Here is a 25,784-nt window from a genome sequence, read left to right as displayed (position 1 = left end):
ATTAGAGAGCAGTGCTTTGGCTGCTGCCCGAAGCGCGCGTTCTAAGAAGTGACATGTCACTTCTTTCGTGCGCTCTGCATGCAGCTTTCCCTCTGTCTATGGCAGGGGCTGGGAGGGGCTACATGCAGAGCGCATGAAATTGGCTTTTGTTTCTGCAGCGATTTGAAGCGCACGTGTGCTGTTCAAATCGCTGCAGAAATTTCTGCAGGGCCAGTACGCAACGTGCGCACATAGCCTTACATGGACATCCCTGAAAAGTCTGTATTTGGGGTCCGTGATATGAAAAAAACACTACCAATTGATTTTTTTTAAAAATACATACGTAATAATAGTTTGGGTATTATGCAATCATGTTTTATGTTTGTAAAGATGAGATATTGGATAATATTTACTGTATGTACAGTTAATGCCTAAAATTAAACTAGTACATACTGCCTGTGTGAGGTAATGGATTTATGTGCAGACTGATTGCTCTCACCATTTAAATCCACTTTGTTCTCAAAACAGATTAGATATTGTATGTTCAGATATCAAATGAGTAATAAAAGCTGATGGTGAAACTGGCAAATTCAACAGGAACAACACCTACAGCATCCTTAGTTCTCATTGCTGAATGCTGTAATTACAGTATGCCTTCTATAATGTGCGTGGGATTGCTAAGTGGGAACAGTGTTTTTTTTTTAAGAATGACTGATAGCAAAATAAAAAACCTAAATTTTTTAGAAAGAGGATAGAACTGAAATGAATAATATATTTTAAATTGTAATTTTTCTATTTCCTTTGTTGTATAGATAATTACATTAGATATATTTAGTAAGTACTTAACCCCTTCACCTTTGTGCAATTTCCCTTTTTTTATTTCTTTTTTACCCCTCCCCTTCTACTAAGTGACATAACTTTTTTATTTTTTCCACCAATATAGCTGTATGAGGGTTTGCTTTTTGTGGGACAAGTTGTACTTTTGAATGACTCCATCCATTTTAACACTTAAGGGCACTTTACATGCTGCGATATCACTATCGATATCGCTAGGGAGCGTACCCGCTTCCGTCGGTTGTGCGTCATGGGCAAATCACTGCCTGTGGCTCACAACATCGCTTACATCCGTCACACAGACTTATCTTCCCTGCAACATCGCTGTGGCTGGCGAACCGCCTCCTTTCTAAGGGGGCAGTTCGTGCGGCGTCACAGCGACGTCACACGGCAGCCGTCCAATTTCTATTTCTAATTTGCTCTAGCGGAGGAGCGAAGATGAGCGGGCGGAATATCCCACCCACCTCCTTCCTTCCTCATTGCCGGTGGACTCAGGTAAGGAGATGTTCGTGGTTCCTGCTGTGTCACACATAGCGATGTGTGATGCCGCAGGAACGGCGAACAACAAGCGGCATGCACCACCAACGATATTATGAAAAGGAGCGACGTGTCAACGATCAACGATTTTTGACGTTTTTGCGATCGTTGATCGTCACTCCTAGCTGTCACACACTGCGATGTCGCTAACGACGCCGGATGTGCGTCACAAACACCGTGACCCCGACGATATATCGTTAGCGATGTCGCAGCGTGTAAAGCACCCTTTAGTGTACTGGAAAGTGGGCAAAAAAATAAAAATGCAATCAAAGGGCAATTTCCCAATTTTTTATTTTCATTTACCATGTTGACTATATGCTAAAACTGACCTGGCAATATGAATTCTCCAAGTCAGTATAAGTACGCGCATACCAAACATGTTTTTTTGTTTAAGTGGTGATATTTTGTTTTTAGATATTTGTAAATAAAAATAATTTTGCTGAGTTGCTGTTTTTCATGACCAATAACGTTTTAATTTTTGGGGATCCGGGGCTAAGTGACAGCTTATTTTTTGCTCCCTGGGCTGCTGGTTTTACTGATATGTTTTGATCATCTCTTATTGCATTTTATTGCAATGTTGAATTAACCAAAAAATGCTATTCTGGCACTGGGATTTTTTTCTCATTACGCAGTTTACAAAATGGACTAATTTAATTTTAATAAGCTGTGCAAGTCACAAGCACGCCGATGGGCAGAACAAATGACATGGCCACCTGCCTACCTATGGAAGGCTGCAATCCAGAGAAGAGTAGTCGTCAGGCAGGGTCAAAACCAGGAGATACAAAAAGGGACAAAATTGGCAGGCAGGATAGTAGTCAGGAAATCAGACTATGTTCAAAGCGGAAATGTCAGCAAAGTACAAAAATGGCAGGCAGGAGAGTAATCAGTAAACAGCCAGAGGTCCCAACATGGGGTATTAGAGCAGGGTGTGAATCAGGGTCGTAACAGTAATACTGCAAGACTATATCAGGTGGTGACCAGCATACTGGAGGAGGAATAAGAAGGGTGTGGTGCCTTCTATTGCCCGTGGCTGAAAGGTGGAAATACACCACCACAGTCAACCAGTGGTACTGCAGGTCCCAGTGAAATCTGGCTTAGTGGATGGGCAGAGCCTGCACCCACCAGAGCCACTGGTACCCACTCCTCCCCCATCACCAGCACTGCCCATGTCGGGAATACGGCAAAACCTAGTGATCGAAGCAGAAGTCGCAGGAACGGACTCTGGTGGAGACATGACAGTCAGAGATTGACATCAGCATTTAACTGGTTAACAGCCGCAGCTGGATATGTAAACCTGTCTAAATACATATGTCGTGTAATTTAACAGCAATAAAATACTCACCAATTGCCATCTTCCCTAGTTTTCAGCACTGATTCAATCCTCTTCTCATTCACTTGACTGAAATTCCAACTTAAGCAGGCTTTACATGCAACGATATATCTAATGAGATGTCGGCGCGGTCACGTCGTAAGTGACGCACATCCGGCATCGTTAGTGATATCGTTGCGTGTGACAGCTATGAACGAGCAGAAATACTCACCTTCTCATTCATCGTTGACACGTCACTCATTTTCTAAAAATTGAACGTCCGGTAGTTCAATGTTCCCGAGGCAGCACACATCGCTACGTGTGACACCCCGGGAATGATGAACACAGCTTACCTGCGTCCTGCCGGCAATGCAGAAGGAAGGAGGTGGGCGGGATCTTTACGTCCCGCTCATCTCCGCTCCTCCGCATCTATTGGCCGGCCGCTGTGTGACATCGCTGTGATGCCGAACGTCCCTCCCCCTTCAGGAAGTGGATGTTCGCCGACCACAGCGAGGTCATTTGGGAGTTAAGTATGTGTGATGGGGGTTACAGCATTGTGCGACATGGGCAAGAAATCGTCCGTGCCGCACAAACAATGGGGGCGGGTGCGATCGCAAATGTGATCGCACGATAAATTGAAGCGTGCAAAGCAGCCTTTAGTCATGTTGATTTAAAAAGGACCAGAGTGGCGTTGAAAACCATGGAAGAAGGCGATTGGTGAGTATTTTATTGCACTTAAATTACACAACAAATGTAATTAGATAGGGTTAGTGAATAAAAATGTTATTGGGAATGCTTTTGTAAATACCAAAACTATTTATAGCAGGTGGCACTGATGGCTCGGTACTTCCGACCTCAAGGACAAATGCATGCCTGTTCCAAAATATTCAAGAGACACCTGGAAAAAGTGAAGATTAGTGATATGCAAGCCCAAACTGTAAGGTTCGGGGTTCTTAATGAACACCGGGTGTCCAGGTCTCTGACTAGAGAGTGGAGTAAAAAAAAAATCAGTGTCTGAGTTCACAATTCGAGCAATGTTGATATGTTAATAAAGTTTAAAGTCATAAAAAAAGCTGAACTGCAATACTACACAGGTCCTACATAGGTCCATGGTGTTGGGAAACTTTAACCGCTTCCACTTCTACCTATGGTCATGCTCACCCTCTATGCCAAGCGGTACATGCAAATAATCCAAAAATAAGAAAAAGGGGGCCCTTAACAATGGTATAAAACTTCTTGCTTTATTGATGCTTCATAAAAACATGATGCAGGTGATGCCTGTATGACGTCCGTTTAGCGCTTCCCAGCGCTTCTACGGGTTCTATAAGCTCTGGGAAGCATGACACGGCCGTCTTCCAGGCTTACTCCCGTATACATGCTTTCTGTCATCAATAAAGTAAGAAGTTTTGGGCACTTACCATTGGTAAGTGCCCACTTTTTTTTACTATTTATTATGTTAATAAAGTTTGTTAAAAGGCTGCAGTGCAGCGTTCTCAGAACGAGGCTACACATGTCACTGCCAGTCAGCAGCAGCCCGATATTTCTTACAAGCGGTAACATCAGCAGTTCAGAGATGTGACCGCTATTCAGAAATTCTCGGCTGCTGCTGACCGACAGTAACCTATGGAGCCTCGTTCTGAGAACATTCTCAAAATTATGCTACACAGGTCACTGCAGGTTAGTGGCAGCCCAGAATTTCTCATGAACACTGATGTCGGTAACTTCTAGGCTGCCACTGACCTGTAGTGATCTATGCAGCCTCATTCTGAGAATGTTCTAAGAACGAGGCTCCATAGGTTACTGTCGGTCAGCGGCACCCAAGAATTTCTCACAAGCGGCAAAATCATTAAGTTGCTGACGTCATTACTCATGAGAAATTCCGGGCTGCTGCTGACTGGCAGCCTCGTTCTGAGAACACTGCTCTGCAGACTTTCAGCAAACTTTATTAATATAGTAAATAGTCCAAAAAGAAGAAAGAATGGGCACTTAACAATGGTATAAAACTATGCAGCCTCGTTCTGAGAAAATTCTCATACAGATATAGCTGATGAAGGAGTCTGAACGAATACATAAAGCGTATTTTTTATGAATAAATACATTGTATTTTTAATTGCCTTGATCATCTACTCCCTGACAGCAGAAGTAATTTTGTGGTTTTTCATTTTATTGTTGCTTTGAATTCCCAGCCCCTCCAGTCCAGGGAGCAATGGGTGTTACTTCTTTCTAAAAAGCCTTTATACAAAACCATTCCCCAGAAATTGGGCCATATGATGGCACATCTCTCTTGAGGAAAAACATCTTTCTACTCATAGTATCCATAGGAGCTCGAATGAGTTTGTACTAGAAGACAGTGCATCCTTCATAAATTGTTTTGACTCCATACACCCTGTTTTGTTAATGACCCTAGTGGAACTGCATTTTCTACTTTAGCAAAAGATGATAAATTTCAGCAACGCACAGCAAATTATGTAGTGTTAATGAAGTTTAACAATCACACTTTTCATTCTCTACATCACTAGTGACAAAAAAATGTACCACAGAAACTTACATAAAAGTTCACAGGCACTATATAAAAAGAAAACATGCAAGCAGATGGTCCGACTTGTTGAAACTATATTTTGCTGTAAAACATTAATGCAAAAGAATAGTAAGTAACCCCTTAGTGAAAAGGAAAATATTGTACATGTACATCAGCACTAGGGTGAGCGGGTGCAGATGGAGGCAAAGGAGCACAGCTCAATCCATATGTGGTAAGTGGCAGCTATAATACATCTGTGTCTTGATGGACATTCAGCTGTCCGTATAAATCGGTTTGATATCAGGCCACAATGCACTAACTAGTGAAGGGTCTCCCGACACGAGCTTAATAGCTTCATAGAAATATATGAAGCCGTCATGCTTGGTTTAGGAGAACCGTGGCCAGTCTATGCGTTGTCCTCTGATCTATTTGGACATCTGAATGCCCCCTTACACTAGTGGCTGGAGCTGTCAATCAATGACAGGATTATTCGAACAGAGCATTTTCCCTGAAGTATATTGGAGTATGTGCCCTGTCCATAATCAGCCCTCTGCCATTCGATTTCAGGGAAGTGATGGTTGGTATTTACTCTATATATTGCAATTGTATAGTATTGCAGTATATAGTATACAGGCTCCCCTATGAGGAGTAAAATTTTCTATATGTATATACTGTATATATGTATATATATATACTGTGCATACATACACACCTTGTTTCCTCGACAGTAAGACAATGTCATATATTATTTTTTGCCTGAAAAAATCCAGCTCACCGCCACCTGACCTCACCGTGCCTCAGTCTCAGACACCGGCCGCACAGCAATAAACAGAAGAATTGATCCAGCTGAGTGCTAGCGGTGATTTATTTGTGCAAAATCAGACAGTGCACGGAAGACGTTAACGCGTTTCTGGCTTGACGCCCTTAATCATAACGATTATGATTATGAAAAAGCACTCAGCTGGATCAATTCTTCTGTTTATTATTTTATGCCTCCTAAAAATGCACTAGGGCATATTTTCAGAGTAGGGCTTATCCTCGGGGAAGCACATTTGGGGATAAGTTTACCCCCCAAAAAGCAGGCCCCCATTCCCAGGAGAATCATACTTACCAGACCCCAGATGTCTGCATGGCTCACAGATCCTCCTGCAATCTTCAGCGGGCACTCCGAGCAGGTGTGCTCCATAGCGGTCCTCCCCTGCTTCTGGCCGACACTCACACACATCAGATTGCACACACATATCAGATTGCACACACACAACATCCAATGATACCTATTGCTTCTAGCCGGCAGATCTGTGGTTAAGTGCTTTGTAGTGTTCCACCAACAGGTTTTTTTTCCACACCTGCATTTGAGGATCCTCTACCATTCTTCCTTGCAGATCCTCTCCTGTTCCGTCAGGTTGGATGGTGAACGTGTGTGGACAGCCATTTTCAGATCTCTCCAGAGATGCTCAATTGGGTTTAGGTCACGACTCTGGCTGGGCAAGTCAAGAATAGTCACAGAGTTGTGCTGAAGCCACTCCTTTGTTATTTTAGCTTTGTGCTTAGGGTTATTGTGAACCTATGGCCAAGTCTGAGATACAGACCACTCTGGAAGAGGTTTTATTCCAGGATATCTCTGTACTTGGCTGCATTCATCTTTCCTTCATTTGCAACCAGTCGTCCTGTCCCTGTGGCTGAACAACACCACCATAGCATAATGCTGCCACCACCATTTTCATTTTCACAGTTTCACTGTTGGGATTGTATTGGGCAGGTGATGAGCAGTGCCTGTTTTCTCCACATATACCACTTAGAATTATCACCAAAAAGTTCTGTCTTCGTCTCATCAGACTAGAGAATCATATTTCCCATATTTATTATTTTCCCCTACTTCTTTTTTGATGACTCTTTGTTTGAGAATACCAGTGCATGCTGGGATACTCAAACAAAGCATCAGGGGGAGGATGGGATGTGCAAAATGACAGTGCACACTCTTTTGATGACTCTGATCAGCAATAATGAGCAGGCACCAAAGTGCTGTCACAATACTCAGCGTGTAGGGACCAGGAATGCCACCTGTGGGGATGGGGATGGTCTTTGCATGTCAGGTATTCTGACAACACTTTGGTGCTGGCTCATTACTGCTGATTTGAGCTGGCAACAGAGCAGTTACTCTCATTGTTTACATCGTACAGGGACTAGCCCAGTCCCTGAAACAAGTGTCACTGATAACACTTCATTTCAGGGTGTGGGCAGAAGCTGCGGCATTTACAGCAGCCACTGCCCCCTGATAACATCTCATTTGAGTATCCAAGTATTCACTGGGCTTCTCAAAAGAAGAGTCATCAAAAAGGAAGCATAAAAAAAGATATTACACTAGTTAGATAGTGAAGTTAGGTAAGGATATGAAATTATTCCTAAAAATATATTGGAAAATAGTTTAGATTTGGCACTAAATAGGTATTTAGAATGAAAATTACTTTGCCTGGAAGTTGCAGTTTTATGCAATACATGTGTACATGCTAGGGGCTAATCGGACATTGCAAGTGTTTGCTGTACTAACATTGTTGATGTATTCATGTGCTGAAGGTGGTTATGGTGCTGTATTTCTGTAATGATGATTGTTCTGGTGATGTAGCTATGTACTAACTGTAGTTTTGGTGATATAGTCAGTTACTAATGAATGATTAGGTAATGTACTTGTTTACTGATGGTGTTTATGGTAATGTATTTATGTGCTGATAATTATTCTGGCAATGTAGTTGTGTACTGACAGTGTTTCTGGGGCTTTATCAATGTAGATATTATAACCTTTCATTTATTAGAAATGATACTTGATCATTTTAGTTTCATAGTGCTGTGCTGATAATACAGCCATCTGAATTAGGCTGTATTTGTCAGCAAAACAAGTGTTTAACTAATGCCCCCATACATACAGACAGCTGTCTGATCATTTGTCTGGCAGCTGTCTGTCCAGACTCTCTCATATACAGGACTTTGTCGAGCACTTCTGTGTTCTCTGTAAGAGAGCTGCTGCCAGATATCTCTGGAGGTTTATAATTTAGAGACTATAAGGATCTTCGGTCCTAAATCTCACATGCAGGGTCCTTATCTCTCTAGATATCATCAGTTCAAGGCATCCATGCACATTAAGCTGGTGTCACACTAAGCGACAGCGACAACGACGTCGCTGTTACGTCACCATTTTCGGTGACGTAACAGCGACCTTGTAAGTCGCTGTTATGATCGCTGCTTAGCTGTCAAACACAGCAGAAGCAGCGATCATAACGTCGCTACATGTACAGAGAGCAGGGAGCCGCGCTTAGCGCTGGCTCCTTGCTCTCCTAGGTACAGTACACATCGAGTTAATTAACCCGATGTGTGCTGCAGCTACATGTCACAGTGCAGAGAGCAGGGAGCCGCGCGCACTGCTTAGCGCTGGCTCCTTGCTCTCCTTGCTACAGTATACATCGGGTTAATTACCTGATGTGTACTGCAGCCACATGTGCACAGAGCAGGAGCCGGCACTGGCAGCAAGAGCAGCGGAGGCTGGTAACGAAGGTAAATATCGGGTAACCAGGGAAAGGTCTTCCCTTGGTTACCCGATGTTTACGCTGGTTACAGCTTACCGCAGCTGCCAGACGCCGGCTCCTGCTGCCTGCTCGCTTCATTTCGTCGCTCTCTCGCTGTCACACACAGCGATGTGTGTGTCACAGCGGGAGAGTGACGACCAAAAAATGAAGCTGGACATTCAGCAACGACCGGCGACCTCACAGCAGGGGCCAGGTCGTTGCTGGATGTCACACACAGCGACAGCGACGGGACGTCGCTGCAACGTCACAGAAAATGGTGACGTAGCAGCGACTTCGTTGTCGTCGTCGTTATGTGTGACACCAGCTTTAGACTGGGGGCTAAAACTGTCGATATTGGCAGATTCTTGCAACCTTAGTCTAATGTGTGCATGGGAAAGCTTAACTACTATTTAATGAGTATGGGAACATGATGTCTTTGAGATGTCTGAAAATTCCATGTGTTTTCAGACAAAAGACGTTTCAGGACACACCTGTGACTTTTGTGCTAAAGCTACTTCTTTGCTTCTTTTCAGTCATCCTTTCTGACATCTTTTTTTGACATTTAAGCCGAAATATTGATTTGCACATGCGCCGCCCCAGGTACCATATTAAAGATAGTGTGTAGAATCACACTGCACACGATCTTTTATAAAATGGCACCGGGAAGCACATGCACAGATTGAGATTTTGTCTTAATAAAAAGGTCATTAAGCTGAAACATCAATTAACCTGCAGACTGACCCCATATCTGCAGACTAATAGCTTTTTTTTTACATGAAAGGTTCCTTTTAAACCCCTAGCAGTCTATCACAACCTGCCAGTTATAGGTTCTTACTTACTCTGGTTGATACCCAATATCTTTGTTACCTGAGCTTGTGAGCTATAATCCATTGCTGACCCCGGACTCTATTAACCTTTCTTTGTTTGATGATCCTACCTCTGACTCCATCCTCCTTGTGTAGAACTTGGCTACCTCCTGATTTTGTCTCTGTGTCTTGATTTATCCTGTTTCACTCATCTCTAGTTTTGACCTGGTTAAGACTATTAAGAGTTGCATGGTTTCTATATATAGGGAATCCTTACAGTCTAGCTGTAAGACAACTGGCTGCAGCAATAGCCTCTCTGCTGTGTCCTGTCTTTAGAAGAAAAAAATAGTAAACCACATACCTGTTACTAGCCACAAATGGAACAGATGAGCAGGAAGTTAACCCCTGTGTTCGCTACTCGATTTTTATAGGACTAGCTGTTTCCTTATCATGCAGTAAATGCTGCAGACTAATAGCAATAAACTATATTTTTATTTTAGTTTTTTATTTTTATTGTATATTCTTGTATCATTCGTCTCTATTTTTAATTTTCCATTACTTAGTCCTCCTCTCTATTTCCAACTAGAAAACTCTAATTCTGTCCCAGTAACCTATAGAAAAGAAAAGTCTGCAGTTGCTTTTACACTAAAAGTTTAATTTTCAGTGAAAAAGGTGTTTAAAGACCCAAAGAATGAGCAAAACATTTTTTCTTCAGGTGACATGATCATTTGTGCAGCGTTAAAGATTATCATTCTCGCCAGTGCATGGTCCTGCATAAACTAGACTTTCACTGCCGAGAACAATGTCACTGAATGATCTAGTACAGATCTGTGCATCATATACTGTGGACTGCCTGTACTATCAGACTATTAAATGACCATCGATCAGTAAATGTTTACAGTTAATTAGTGCCACCGGTTGGTTTATAGAGAACAGACCCGCAAACCATTTTTTTTTTATTTTGGGTGTATTTTAATTTTAGATAGTCAAATACAAATTTTTATTTTTATGTGACTATGAAAAATACAAGTATTTTATCTTTATTTATCTATTTTGGATAGCTGCATAAAAATGTAAAAAAATAACTAATACACTATGTTAATATTAATATACTAAAATAATATGTTAACGAAAATGATAACAGAAACTCAATGTACCATATATCTAATACTTACTTTTCTTCTTTATCATATAGTTGTAAAAAGTTAAAGAACAACAAAAGATTTACCTAACAATGATACATATTTTTTTTAGACGGAATTAATAAGTGCAATGCGACTAGAATGTAATTTAAGGGAACATTTACATCTTCTTTTCAGGAAATATTGTAATGAAAGATGACATGGAACAAATTAAATTGGTATCATATACTATGTAATGTTTTTATTAACTCTGAATTATTGAAGTACATTGATCACTCTGCCTAATGGGGTTCAGTCTTTATAATATGCCTATGAAATATTCACAAGTAAATGTGAAATATGATGTAATATTGCTGTACTCCTTTTTTTTGTTGTGACAGCGTTGCAGTTAAATATGATGGCTCAACTGCCTCAAGAGGACAATTTAAATAATATGTTTGTTCAATAACAGATCATGTCACTTTAATCCTTATTTTTACTGGTAGAATAAATTGAGCCCTGCTGAGCCATTTCCTTGCCTTGAGCTTCTCCAGAGCCAGCTGCTTCTGAAATGGATAAGGGAATAATCCTGTAGAGAGACCAAACAGAAACATAAACACATTTTAAAATAAATATTTGACTTTTTGTCCGGAAAGTCCTCAATTTTTTTAATTTATTTTTTGTCATTTGAAGAGAACAAGTAAAGCTGCTATATAATACATCAATATAATAAAGCCGCATCCCTGCCCAACTACTAAATTACAAGACTAATTTAGGGGCTTCGTAAAGGGAACATATAAAGTAAAAAATTAGCTATCGTTTAAGTCAGATTTTTAATTTGGGACATTTTTTTTTTTTTTTTAAATATCACAATCTGTAGAAAAATAATAAAAAGTATGAATGAAATACATCAAGGTAAGTTTTCCAAAGGTTTTATGGACTCATGAGATGAGAGTGATTCTTGACTGACCAGATGGATGGACCCATAAATGGATCAGAAAAAGGGTACAGACCTACACTTTGACTCAGACGCCAGCAAAGTGAAGGTGGGGTTCTTCTACAGCATGTATCCCCAGCTTGTAACTCGGAAGCCATATGTGGCTCACAGGCCCAAAATATGTGGCTCACAGCTGTCTTTCAGTTTTGTGCATTAGCACCAGGTCTAGCAAACAGTTATAAAGAGCAGGCTTCCAGATGAGGGCTTTTGTGAGTAGCCCTAAATAGATGAATACCGTATTTGTTGGACCATAAGACGCACTTTTTTTCCCCCAAATGTTGGGGGAAAGTGGGGGGTGCGTCTTATGGTCTGAATATAGGGCTGCGGCCGGGAATGAGGGTGCTGTGGTGGAGTGGGTCATCGGCGGCACGAGCAGGCTGTAGCAGCACCTGCCGTTACCACATGGGCCCGCTCATTACATATGCACGCCCATCATCCTGCCCATCATCTCTCAGCGCTGACAGGTGGGTGGGGTGATGGGCGGGGGGTGCGCGCATAGTAAACAGCCGGACGTGATTACCCCTGGCAACTACAGCCTGGAGTGATCATGTGTGGCTGTATTCACTGCCCCCCATGCATCATCATCAGCGTGGGGGGCAGTTAATAAGTATACTCACCGTTCCCCTGCAGCTTCGCGATGTCCTCCCGTCTGCCGGTCAGCTGATCTATGTAGAGAGCGGTGAGCACAGCAATGACATCTTCGCTGTGCGCGCCGCTAGTCATGCAGGTCAGCAGGCAGACAGGAGGACGAGTGGTGCTGCAGGGAAGTGACCGTTGACGGCTCCACACAAATCAGCGGCACAGACAGGGGGAGGAGCGATGCTGCATGGAGCAAGAAAAGGTGAGTATAAATGTTTATTTTTTTTTGTGTGATACAGGATACAGGCCATTTAGCAGGATGGGGGTATATAGCAGGATTGGGCCATATAGCAGGATGGATGGGGGTATATAGCAGGATGGGTGGGGGTATATAGCAGGATGGATTAGGGTATATAGCAGGATGGATGGGGGTATATAGCAGGATGGGGCCATATAACAGGATGGATGGGGGTATATAGCAGGATTGGTGGGGGTATCTAGCAGGATGGATGGGGGTATATAGCAGGATGGATGGGGGTATATAGCAGGAAGGGGCCATATAGCAGGATGGATGGGAGTATATAGCAGGATGGATGGGGGTATATAGCAGGATGGATGGGGGTATATAGCAGGATAAGGGCATATACCAGGATGGCAGTATATATCAGGATGGCAGTATATATCAGGATGGCAGTATATATCAGGATGAGGGCATATAGCAGGATGGGGGCATATAGCAGGATGGGGGCATATAGCAGGATGTGAGTATATAGCATGATGCCAGTATATAGCAGGATAAGGGCATATACCAGGATGGGGGCATATAGCAGGATGTGGGTATATAGCAGGATGCCAGTATATAGCAGGATAAGGGCATATACCAGGATGGGGTACATATACAAGGCAGGAGGATCATTACCAGGATGGGGTACCTTAGCAGAGAATTTGGGGACATTACCCCCATAACAGTGTCAGCAGCAGATCCTTTCCCCATAACAGTGTGTCATTACCACGTTTGTTGCTTAAAATTTTATTTTCCTATTTTTCTCCTCTAAAACCAGGGTGTGTCTTATAGTCCGAAAAATACGTAGATTGGAAATGGGGTATGGTTGGAAGCCCTGGAACTTAGTGTACTGTCTTGGTGTGATTTCTGTGGAAAAGCTTTGGCAGTCAATATACCAATAATGGGGGCTTTGGGTGTGCCTATTGTAATGGGGTGAGAGCTAAATGTGGCTTGCAACCCTCTCTCAGAGCTGTATGTGGCTCCCAACCCTCTTTTCAGATGTAAATGTGGCCCTCAAGATCAGAAAGGTTGGGGACCTCTGTTCTATAGGATGGTATTATATAGATTAATTGATTGTACTTTTCAGGATGAAGATGGATTCAAAATCAACTCTCAAACCTACTGACAGTTTTTAGAGCAGTGATACAAGAAAAAGTTTGCATCTTTACAGAAAAAAAATATTGTTAAGCAGGACAATAATCCTTTTCATGCACCAAAGAACTCCACTGCTTGGTTAGCCATTTCTTGGCTCAGTCTTGATGTTTCACCTTTTGTGTTTTGTTCAGAGGTGGTTGGTTTCAGCCTACCTTATGTTGGCCATGTCTCTGAGCACGCAACACCTTATACTTGAGGTGGCATGGTGGCTCAGCTCTGGGGTCCTGGGTTCAAATCCCATCAAGGACAACATCTGCAAGGAGTTTGTATGTTCTCCCTGTGTTTGCGTGGGTTTCCTCTGTCTTCTCTGGTTTGCGCCTACAGTCATGGCCAAAAGTTTTAAGAATGCTACACATATTAATTTTTACTTAGTCTACTGCTTAAGTTTTTCTAATGGCAATTTGCATATACTCCAGAATGTCATAAAGAGTGATCAGCTTAACAGCAATTACTTGCAAAGTCATTATTGGCTAAGAAAATGAACTTTAACCCCCAAAATACATTTCAATATCATTGCATTCCTGCCTTAAAAGGAGCAGCTAACATTGTTTTAGTGATTGTTCCATTAACACAGGTGTGGGTGTTGATGAGGACAGGGCTACCAATCAATCAGTCATGATTAAGTAAGAATGACACCACTGGACACTTTAAAAGGAGGCTGGTGATTGGAATCATTGTTTCTCTTCAGTTAACCATGGTTATCTCTAAAGAAACACGTGCAGCCATCATTGCTCTGCACAAAAATGGCTTAACAGGGAAGAGTATCGCAGCTACAAAGATTGCACCTCAGTCAACAATCTATTGCATCATCAAGAACTTCAAGGAAAGAGCTTCCATTGTTGCCAAAAAGGCTCCAGGGCGCCCAAGAAGGACCAGCAAACGCCAGGACCGTATCTTAAAACTGTTTCAGCTGTGGGATCGGACTACCAACAGTGCCGAGCTAGCTCAGCAATGGCAGCCGGCTGGTGTGAGTGCTTCTGCACGCACTGTGAGGCGGAGACTGCTTGAGCTTGGTTTCAAGGAGGGCAGCAAAGAAGCCACTTCTCTCCAGAAAAACATCAGGGACCGACTGATATTCTGCAAAAGGTACAGGGAGTGGACTGCTTAGGACTGGGGTAAAGTCATTTTCTCAGATGAATCCCCTTTTCGATTGTTTGGGACATCTGGAAAACATCTTATTAGGAGAAGAAGAGGTGAGTGCTACCACCAGTCTTGTCTCATGCCAACTGTTAAGCATCCTGAAACGATTCATGTGTGGGGTTGCTTCTCAGCCAAGGGAATCGGCTCACTCACAGTCTTGCCTAAAAACACAGCCATGAATAAAGAATGGTACCAGAATGTCCTCCAAGAGCAACTTCTCCCAACTGTTCAAGAGCAGTTTGGCGCCCAACAATGCCTTTTCCAGCATGATGGAGCACCTTGCCATAAAGAAAAGGTGATCACTAAATGGCTCATGGAACAAAACATAGAGATTTTGGGTCCATGGCCTGGAAACTCCCCAGATCTTAATCCTATTGAGAACTTGTGGGCAATCATCAAGAGACAGGTGGACAAACAAAAACCAACAAATTCTGGCAAAATGCAAGCATTGCTTATGCAAAAATGGACCGCTATCAGTCAGGATTTGATTCAGAAGTTGATTGAGAGCATGCCAGAGAGAATTGCAGAGGTCCTGAAGAAGAAGGGTCAACACTGCAAATATTGACTTGCTGCATTAACTCATTCTAACTGTCAATATAACCTTTTGGTACTCATAATATGATTGCAATTATATTTCTGTATGTGATGTAAACATCAGACAAACACAATTAAAAACCAGAGGGCAACAGATCATGTGAAAATATAATTTTGGTGTCATTCTCAAAACTTTTGGCCATGACTGTACACTCCAAAGACATACTGATATGGAATTTAGATTGTAAGTCCTAGTGGGGACAGTATTGCTGATGTATGTAAAGTTCTGCGAAATATGTTAGCACTATAGTTGGAATATGACAGCACTGGAGGGTAATGGGTTCCTGGTCACTTCACATTTGATTCTTCTCAACTCTTTGGAAGTTAATTTGCATCTTTTTTTCTTAACATGTTTTTTTGCGACCCTGTCGACCATTTGCAACAAAATGTTTGATGGGTCTGTGTTCTTAGCAATTTCAAGAGTGCTGTATCCCACTGTAGACATATAAAAAAAATTGACTTTTCAGAGTCAATTAAATCCTTTTTGGACAATTTTGCATTAGGAAGAAAAGGTACCTAAGGCTTTGATTGCTTTTTTGCTGCTTTTGTTTCAAGAGCCAAAGTCTGCTCTCTTGGCAGTAAAAAAACCCTGTTTCTAAAAAGCAAGGTTTGCTGCGTTTGTGCTGTGTTTTTGTTGCATTTTTTTAGCTGTGTTTTTGGTGTTTCATTTGTATACAGTACATGTTTAATAAAGTTCCTTTAATTCAGAACAAAAGCAGCAAAATGCTGAAAAAATGTAACAAAAATTAAGCAGTTGAGTTTTTGCACTTTCTCATTGCTTTCAAGCATAAAAAAAATTGCAAAAACACTGACGGAATTGACATGCTGCTTCTTTAAAAGATGCAGCAGTTTTCCATTTCAGTGAAAAAAAAAAGTAATCGTGTACATGAGATTTCTGAATTCTCATAGCTTTTGCTGGTACAGTAAAAGGCAATTTTTATTTTGCATAAATCTCTTAAAAAATGCAGCAAAAACACAACTTGTGAACATAGCCTAATAATTCTGGACACATTAATAAATGGTGTTGACATCCTTAAGGCCGCTTTACACGCTGCGACAGCGCTCAAGCGATCTCGTTGGGGTCACGGAATTTGTGACGCACATCTGGCCGCTTTAGCGATGTCGTTGCGTGTGACACCTATGAGTGATTTTAAATCGTCGCATAAAAGTTGCAACATGCTGCGATTTTCTGTGAGAGCCGTATCACTCGCACCCATTCAAGTGAATGGGTGCGAGAGAAACATTGGACTGCACTCGGATGTTATCCCAGTGCAGTGCGATATACGCACAGGCTAACAATGGAGGAGATGGGGGGATTAACCCCTCCCTCTCCTCCGCAGTGCCCGCCCTCAGCTTCACATCTGTGACCTGATTGCAAGATCGGGTCACAGTCGCATGACACTCAGCTCACACTCGCAGCAGAGCCTGAGCTGGGGGTCATTAGCATATTGCATCTGATGCTCTCACATTGGATGCCATACGTTCGTGAGTCCAGCCTTAGAAAGCAAAACTAGGCGTGAGTGTGACAATATGGTGCATGCTGAAAAGAAAATTGCAAAGAAATTGCATGCACGGGTGTGGTCCACGAAGGAAGCCTTTTCTAAAGCCAAGACCAAAATAAGGCCCACCTACAATTTTCCTCGGCACAAGTTGAAAAATATAAAGAATACTCTGACTCTATACTCTGGAGTGATAATGAGACCAAGATAAACTGTATGGTGTTGTAGCGGTGAGGAGTACAAAGAATAATGCATAGTGCCTACAGTGAGACATGGTGATGGCAGTGTCCTTATGTGAGGCTTTATGAGTGCTTCAGGTGTCGGAGAGCTAAATTTCATTGATGTTTTCATGAATTCACAGTTGTACTGCTATGTATTGAAAGAAAGGTTGCTACAATCACTCTGTGCCCTTGATAGATGTGCGCTTTTCCAATATAACTGATCCAAATCATAATTCTAAAATGACTTTTGTATATATTTACTGGATTGAATGTTTGAACTGCACTGAATTACAATTGTGATTGAAAAACATATTTGTTGGGTGTTTTTTTTTTATTTTAATGGTCTAAAACTCACATCTAAGGCCACTGTTTCATTTATGAAGAACAGGGTGAAAATTATTTAGTGGCAAGTATTTTTCCTGATCTGAACCTAATCAATGACCTCCATCCAAAAGCCAGGCTCTAAAAGCGGTTGTCCTTGAAGAATGGAAAAAGATAGCTCAGAGATACTCCTAATGGTAAAGAGTCCTGAGTCTCCTTCTGGGCCCTGCTCCTTACCAGTCCTGATCTTGTTCCCTCTCCCTCTGCCTCCAGGGAGGGACAGGACAGGAATGTGTTGAAAACCACAGAAATAGACAGACAAGGGAAAGCAAAACTCTGTTACTCAACACACACACACACACACACACACACACACACACACACACACACACACACACACACACACAGAGGTTTAAGATAGTAAAAGATTAGGAGTAAAACAAGAGCATTAAAAATGCAACACGTCAACAGGGGTAAACTCCACAACCACTCCAAGCAAAAAGCAACACTATCACCAGAAAGCCTGGAACACCAAAGCTCACAGAGCAACACAGAATAACATACAGCTGGCATGGGTAAAAGATTTCATCCAGCATAAATAGGAGGGGAGCAGATGTGATGGACTTCCCTACCACATATGACCACAAAAGCCTAACAAGCAGACTAGCAGAGATTAACTGTTACTAGCCTGCCTATGAATCAGCACACAGCAGGTAGATTGGGCGGAGTGTCAAAATCTGCAGTGTGAACAGAGCCTAAAGTTTGTGCAGAATTCCATGTGACATGTGACAATGCATCCTTAAAAATCATGGAGGTAATGCAAAAAGATTTTGTAATGAAAGTTATATTATTAACCTTACTTTCATGTTATGGGTAACGAAATGTTCTATGAAATTCAGTGTTGTTAAAATTTTGGAAATTGTTCTAGTAATTAATGATATATTGATTAAAGTTTAATGCGGGCTGTGGAGACACGGGGCTCAGTGGGTGCTCTCGTCCACTAAAACCCGCCGCCTTTAGAAAGACAGCGTGGCTCAGGGCTCATCCCAACTGAACGCCGCCCTCCTTAACCGTGGGCGTAACACTACTCAGACAACACAGGGTGAGGGAACCACAATAATTAGACTTTATTGGATCCCCAAACAATTAATGGCACATAACACATAACCAGCAAAACACACAAATGTAACAGGCAACAGAGTCTCACCCTTCCGCTGGCTCACCAGGGATTTAGAATGTCCATGCCTCACAGGTTCCAGGGCCACTCACTCCAATCCAGCAGCACCCCGCTTTTGGTGGGCACCCACCGTGACTGGAATAACGCCAGATTTAGGAAGCTGTGTGAGGTCTGCAAAGTCTGTAACAGGTGACTGAACTGTCCCAACCTGAGTGTCCTCCTTAGGTAGTCCTGGTATGATGATACAATCCTGGCAGCCGGGGTCGAAATCCCTAGGCTGTGGATATGGTCTCCAACCGGAACTGGAGTCCCTAGATTGAAGCCATAAGATATCCTGATCCTCTAGTCAGCTCCAAAGAGCTTAGACTGGATCCATCAGCATCCATCAACCTTCATCAACCCTGGTGGCTTAAAGAAGTCCCTTTTATAGCCATAACCTTCCCTTAGGATACACTGCATCCTCATCGATTGGTTGGACAAGATTGCTTCTCCCATTGGATGAATTTCAAGCTGCATGGATAATGTTCATTTAAATGATGTGCATAGAAAGACTCAGTATATCTACATGGAGTCGGCAAGTTACCGACTAGACAATGGCTACTAAGGTAATTACATTATCAATACACAACTACAATACAATGATTACTGAAAAAGTCTGGAGAACAATACGTCTGGCTTTCAGTGGCCAACACAATTACATTGAGTCAACAAGAGTCTTGTAAAAACAATGAGGGACTTCTCCCCCGTCTATAGACAATCTATCATGCTGCCTGGCTGGATTTTAAGAAACTTTAACCCATGAGAGTCCATGTCGTCACACGGGCTTCACACGGTACGATCTATCGTGTGATCGCACGAGCAATCGTACCCGCCCCGTCGTTTGTGCGTCACGGGCAAATCAATGCCCATCTCGCACAAGTCGTTTAACCCCCGTCACATGTGCTTATGTGCTGAGCGACGTCGCTGTGGGCGGCGAACATCCACTTCCTGAAGGGGGTGGGACGTTCGGCGTCACAGCGACGTCACACAGCGGACGGCCAATAGAAGCGGAGGGGCGGACATGAGCAGGATGTAAACATCCTGCCCACCTCCTTCCTTCCGTATAGCTGGCGGGTGCCGCGGGACGCAGGTAAGCTGTGTTTATCGTTCCCGGGGTGTCACACAGTGTGATATGTGCTACCCCGGGTACGATGAACAACCTGCACAAAGTAAAATAAATGATTTTTTAAAAATAAACGAGGAGTACACGATACCTGATTTCTCACCGATTTGCGATCGCTCATAGGTGTCACACGGGACGACGTCGCCAACGAAGCCGGATGTGCATCACGAAAACCGTGACCCTGACGATCTATCGCACGATAGATCGCCTCGTGTAATGCCCGCATTACTTTTCAAAGGGGGTGTACTTTTTTCTGCTGAGCACTGTAATAGAAAATACATGAGTAAAGATGTTACTAAAAAGGTGTTTTGAAAATTCCCATTTGAATAAGAGAATGAAATATACCAGGTCCCAAAGAAAAGGTTTCCCACCTCATTGCTATGTAAGACACAGGGATAAGGGGACATCCTTTGGTATGTTCCTCCTGTTACCTTCCGATAAACAGGCGAAGATGCACTGTACTCTATTATGACTTGGCCTCATCCATAACCATTTCCAAAATTCTTCCAACTTATAGCTCTGGAATGAACATCAACATATTAATCACATTATTACGAATATCTACAATTAACCCCCCAAAAAAACAAAAACAGCTGAGTAGTGTGTGAATGGTCATAACAGGCTGTGATACTAGTGCACAAGAGGTTGTTTCATGAACTAAAGTTTTTATCCATGGTTGGTAATCAAGGCTAATACCATTCTTCTTTCCCATTAACCGTCAACCTGTTGGATATTCCACTTCAAAAGTATATGGGGATCTAAAATTAAAACCATCACATATCGATTAAAGTATATAATGTTTTCACTGTACAGACTGTATCACACCTATATCAGAAACAGAGGCATAATATAAACAATATACTTGGCAGACACGATTACATGTACTTCATGTCTTTATTGGATAACCTTTATTCAAACCTTTTGGTTTTAAACTATGCCCGTATATCAATTCTTTCTTCTTGAGTAATTTGAACTTATCGCCTACTCTCCTCAATGGGGGAATATGATCTATGTCTCTAAATTTCAATTGGTTATAGTATGTGTTTTTCACAGAAATGTTCAGGGATTGGTAATGCTATAAGACCTATTCGAACAGTACTTTTGTGTTTACTAATCCTGACTTTAATTTCCATGGTTGTTTCATCAATTATGGAAAAATTAGCTGGATATGCCATTATGAAACTAACCAACTCTCATCTCACTACCTTATGAAAATAAAACATGATGAAATAAGCAGTCCTAGCGCTCAACGTAGGCTCCTAATATGTCTCTCACAGCCTTATGGGAGTGCAGAGAAACGTCATGGAAGTGATTTACATTTGTTGAAAACAATGACCCCTGGAATCTTGAAAAGTGGTCAGTGAATTGTTGCAACATTTTTGTGAATGTACACGTATGCCAAGCAGGAGCAGACAGGGAGGTAAAATTTCCCAGCTCTATAACTTCAAACTCAGGATCACCAAAAGAGTACAGAAATGCTGCAGGTCTGCTGCTAGTGTAAAGGAAGGACTTTTGTTTCACGGAGTCAGGTAAAATATAAAGCCCCAGTGATAAAATATATGATGATCTCTGAGGTAGTGAGTAAAAGATGTAGCAACCTTTGGTTCTGCAAATTAACCTATGGTAGATCTAGCAGGAGTTGATGGTCCATGAAAAGTCATCATTCATTTGGACCAGGTTTTGGCCACTATCTTCTCCTTAAGCTTGAAATCTGTAACTCTACAAATTGCATACCTTGGTAGAGTTAAAGGATCCTTTAGGATGAAGGGTCTGTGGTCTCAATCAAATTTTATCTTATTGGTTGCAGGAGTGCTGAGAATCATGTTGAATATAACCTCAAGTGTTGTTTTAAGGCTTTGTCTTGTGAAGCTTCCACCACTCTCCAATCCCGATATTATGGTGGTGCCCCTATTGTCAAGGTCCTTTAAGTCATCACAAATTGCAGAAGGTTGATCCATCACTGTAGATTGAAGTTAACAGATTTATATGCATTGGCATTATCATCTTCCAGAGTCTCATCCCTGTTAGAAATACAGTTAGGTCCAGAAATATTTGGACAGTGACACAATTTTCGCGAGTTGGGCTCTGCATGCCACCACATTGGATTTGAAATGAAATCTCTACAACAGAATTCAAGTGCAGATTGTAACGTTTAATTTGAAGGTTTGAACAAAAATATCTGATAGAAATTGTAGGAATTGTACACATTTCTTTACAAACACTCCACATTTTAGGAGGTCAAAAGTAATTGGACAAATAAACCAAACCCAAACAAAATATTTTTATTTTCAATATTTTGTTGCGAATCCTTTGGAGGCAATCACTGCCTTAAGTCTGGAACCCATGGACATCACCAAACGCTGGGTTTCCTCCTTCTTAATGCTTTGCCAGGCCTTTACAGCCGCAGCCTTCAGGTCTTGCTTGTTTGTGGGTCTTTCCGTCTTAAGTCTGGATTTGAGCAAGTGAAATGCATGCTCAATTGGGTTAAGATCTGGTGATTGACTTGGCCATTGCAGAATGTTCCACTTTTTTGCACTCATGAACTCCTGGGTAGCTTTGGCTGTATGCTTGGGGTCATTGTCCATCTGTACTATGAAGCGCCGTCCGATCAACTTTGCGGCATTTGGCTAAATCTGGGCTGAAAGTATATCCCGGTACACTTCAGAATTCATCCGGCTACTCTTGTCTGCTGTTATGTCATCAATAAACACAAGTGACCCAGTGCCATTGAAAGCCATGCATGCCCATGCCATCACGTTGCCTCCACCATGTTTTACAGAGGATGTGGTGTGCCTTGGATCATGTGCCGTTCCCTTTCTTCTCCAAACTTTTTTCTTCCCATCATTCTGGTACAGGTTGATCTTTGTCTCATCTGTCCATAGAATACTTTTCCAGAACTGAGCTGCCTTCATGAGGTGTTTTTCAGCAAATTTAACTCTGGCCTGTCTATTTTTGGAATTGATGAATGGTTTGCATCTAGATGTGAACCCTTTGTATTTACTTTCATGGAGTCTTCTCTTTACTGTTGACTTAGAGACAGATACACCTACTTCACTGAGAGTGTTCTGGACTTCAGTTGATGTTGTGAATGGGTTCTTCTTCACCAAAGAAAGTATGCGGCGATCATCCACCACTGTTGTCATCCGTTGACGCCCAGGCCTTTTTGAGTTCCCAAGCTCACCAGTCAATTCCTTTTTTCTCAGAATGTACCCGACTGTTCATTTTGCTACTCCAGGCATGTCTGCTATCTCTCTGATGGATTTTTTCTTTTTTTTCAGCCTCAGGATTTTCTGCTTCACCTCAATTGAGAGTTCCTTAGACCGCATGTTGTCTGGTCACAGCAACAACTTCCAAATGCAAAACCACACACCTGTAATCAACCCCAGACGTTTTAACTACTTTATTGATTACAGGTTAACGAGGGAGACGCCTTCAGAGTTAATTGCAGCCCTTAGAGTCCCTTGTCCAATTACTTTTGGTCCCTTGAAAAAGAGGAGGCTATGCATTACAGAGCTATGATTTCTAAACCCTTTCTCCGATTTGGATGTGAAAACTCTCATATTGCAGCTGGGAGTGTGCACTTTCAGCCCATATTATATATATAATTGTATTTCTGAACATGTTTTTGTAAACAGCTAAAATAACAAAACTTGAGTCACTGTCCAAATATTTCTGGACCTAACTGTATGTTGCATGTCTCAACGTACTAAAGCTATCTCCAGGCAACAAGCCTTTTAAAATTCTGTAATAATGGATTTAAAACCTTGTTTATTAGCAAATTGTTTCATATATGAATGCCAAGTAGCTTTATCTTGCATTAAGTTATCCATGTCAGAATTTGAGGCTGATTTTGATGACCATGAACATGAGCTAGCATTTACTTGAGACAGATTTGGTGGATTACATAAGGTGTGTTCATTATTGTTTGAATGAAAACCAATAGAGCCAAAGGCTGTTTCAAGGGATGTGAAGTGAGATTATGAAGCCCTATTCTTTTGAGGGTATACTATGAAAAACACGCTTTCTTGTATGTTAAGATGTATGGTTCCATTAGCAGACATGGCTTTTTCCTCACTATGGCTGTTTTCAGTGTCCCACATTTAGTAAAAATGGTGCATTAATATTGTGAAAACCAAAAAGAGATTGCCCCTTCTCTTGATTGAGCACAGAATGTTGTCCTTGGGAAGCTTTCCTTACCATCTTAAAGGTCGGTGACTTAGTCCAAGGGCACAGTCCCCGTCCATATAACTCTCCCTAGGATCGCATCATAATACTTGGACTGGCCACTGGCCGACAGCTCTCCTCACCGGTGCATGTCAGCTGCATAGAAATAATTGCTAGAAGGCAAATGGTGGGCACTAAATGGTCGTAGTTGTAGTGCTCAGTGATAGAAAATACTAACTTTTTAGAAAAAAATACCACAGCACTAAATTTATGCAAAAGGAGAACACGTTAATGGTGCAGCGACAAAATACTGTACAAGAAATGGCCGACATTTCAGTTATCCTACTTTGCTCACAGTCTACAACAATACAAAGAAATCATAGATGTACAGTACTTTACATTTATAGGAGAAATGATACAAATACAGTACATAATAAAATTATGAAATGATGTGGCGCAAATATAGTAATAAGATATTGTCATGCGCTGTCCGTGGATTACTACTATGGTGTTGGACTCTGTTCACATTCCAGAATCCAACAGGCAACCTGGTCTCTGTAAAGTGCTCAGCTTTTCTGGGCGTTTGCTGAGTTGTTTCACTGTTTCCAATCATGCAGGAGTTAATCCTTTTTTGGAGCAGTGTGCAACTGTTCTGAGAGCTAGGTTACTAATTACCATGCAGAGCTGGATTCTTCCTATTTAAGGCTGGGGCGTGTAGTAGGAGATCGCTGAAGAAAGTTTCAGCTTAGCTCCAGTGATTCCGGTCTCAGTGGTAATTCCATTGATAATGAACTACACAGTGTTCTGCGTGGTGTGAACATTCCGCTGTTATGTGTTTATTCCCTACCCATTTCTTTATTCCACTGTATACATATTGTCTCCCCTCTGTGTTTGAGTGGAGTGTGTATGAGGTTTTGTTCTCGCTTATCCATGTCTTTTTTGTGGGGTTTTGTAACTGCATTTCCAGCCCGCTATCAGGGTGGGGGGAATAAGATCACGGCTCGGACAGGAATCAGGGTCACGCTGGGGGCTCGGACCTGGCTACTATCAAGCCATCAAGCTATTATTCGAGATAAGGGACGGCGCAGGGTCTTGAGTCTGAGGGCCAGCTTAGGAGCCCCCGTCAATAAGCACCCGTGACAGACATAAGGCAAAATAAGACAGCAAAGGTTAAACTATGATCATGATGAATATGTATAATCTAACTGATAGCAATAATAATGGAAGAATGAAATGCAATAAAGTAAATATGTAAGACATGAAGGAAAAAATAAGGGGGAAGAAGAAAGGAGACGAAATACCAGAGATAAGAAATGAATTGGGGTGATAGACCGGAAAATAAAATAAAGCAGTGTGAATAAAGCAACAAATTAAAAATATTTTTTTGTCTCCCTTATCTTTGTCATCTCTCTAATACACAGCTTCTTAGCTTCTCTCTTCCTGCTTCATTTATTTTGTTTCATGCTGGATTTGCTCATTTATTATACTGTGTTTATTCAGACACACGTCCATATCCCCTTCGTCTCAAACTATTCATTGCTCCCTTATGAATATGCAGTTCCCCTATTTTTCCATTTATTTATATCCATTATTTCATATTTTATGTTTTCTCTCTTTTTTTACTTTTTCCATTTTTGTTTTTTTCCCACCTTTTTTCCTCCGTTTGCCTTTTTATTTCTTTTCCTTTTATTTCCTTCACTTTTCTTCTTTTTTCTTCTTTTATTCTTTATTTTCAACACTTCTTTTAAAATTTTTATTTTTCATTTTCTCACATTTCTATATAATTTTTCATTTTTTTCTATTTCAAATTTTTACATTTTTCAATTTTTCA

The sequence above is a fragment of the Anomaloglossus baeobatrachus genome, chromosome 6, assembly GCF_048569485.1.
Source record: "Anomaloglossus baeobatrachus isolate aAnoBae1 chromosome 6, aAnoBae1.hap1, whole genome shotgun sequence".
NCBI lineage: Eukaryota > Metazoa > Chordata > Amphibia > Anura > Aromobatidae > Anomaloglossus > Anomaloglossus baeobatrachus.
Note: the sequence above shows the minus strand (reverse complement) of the source record.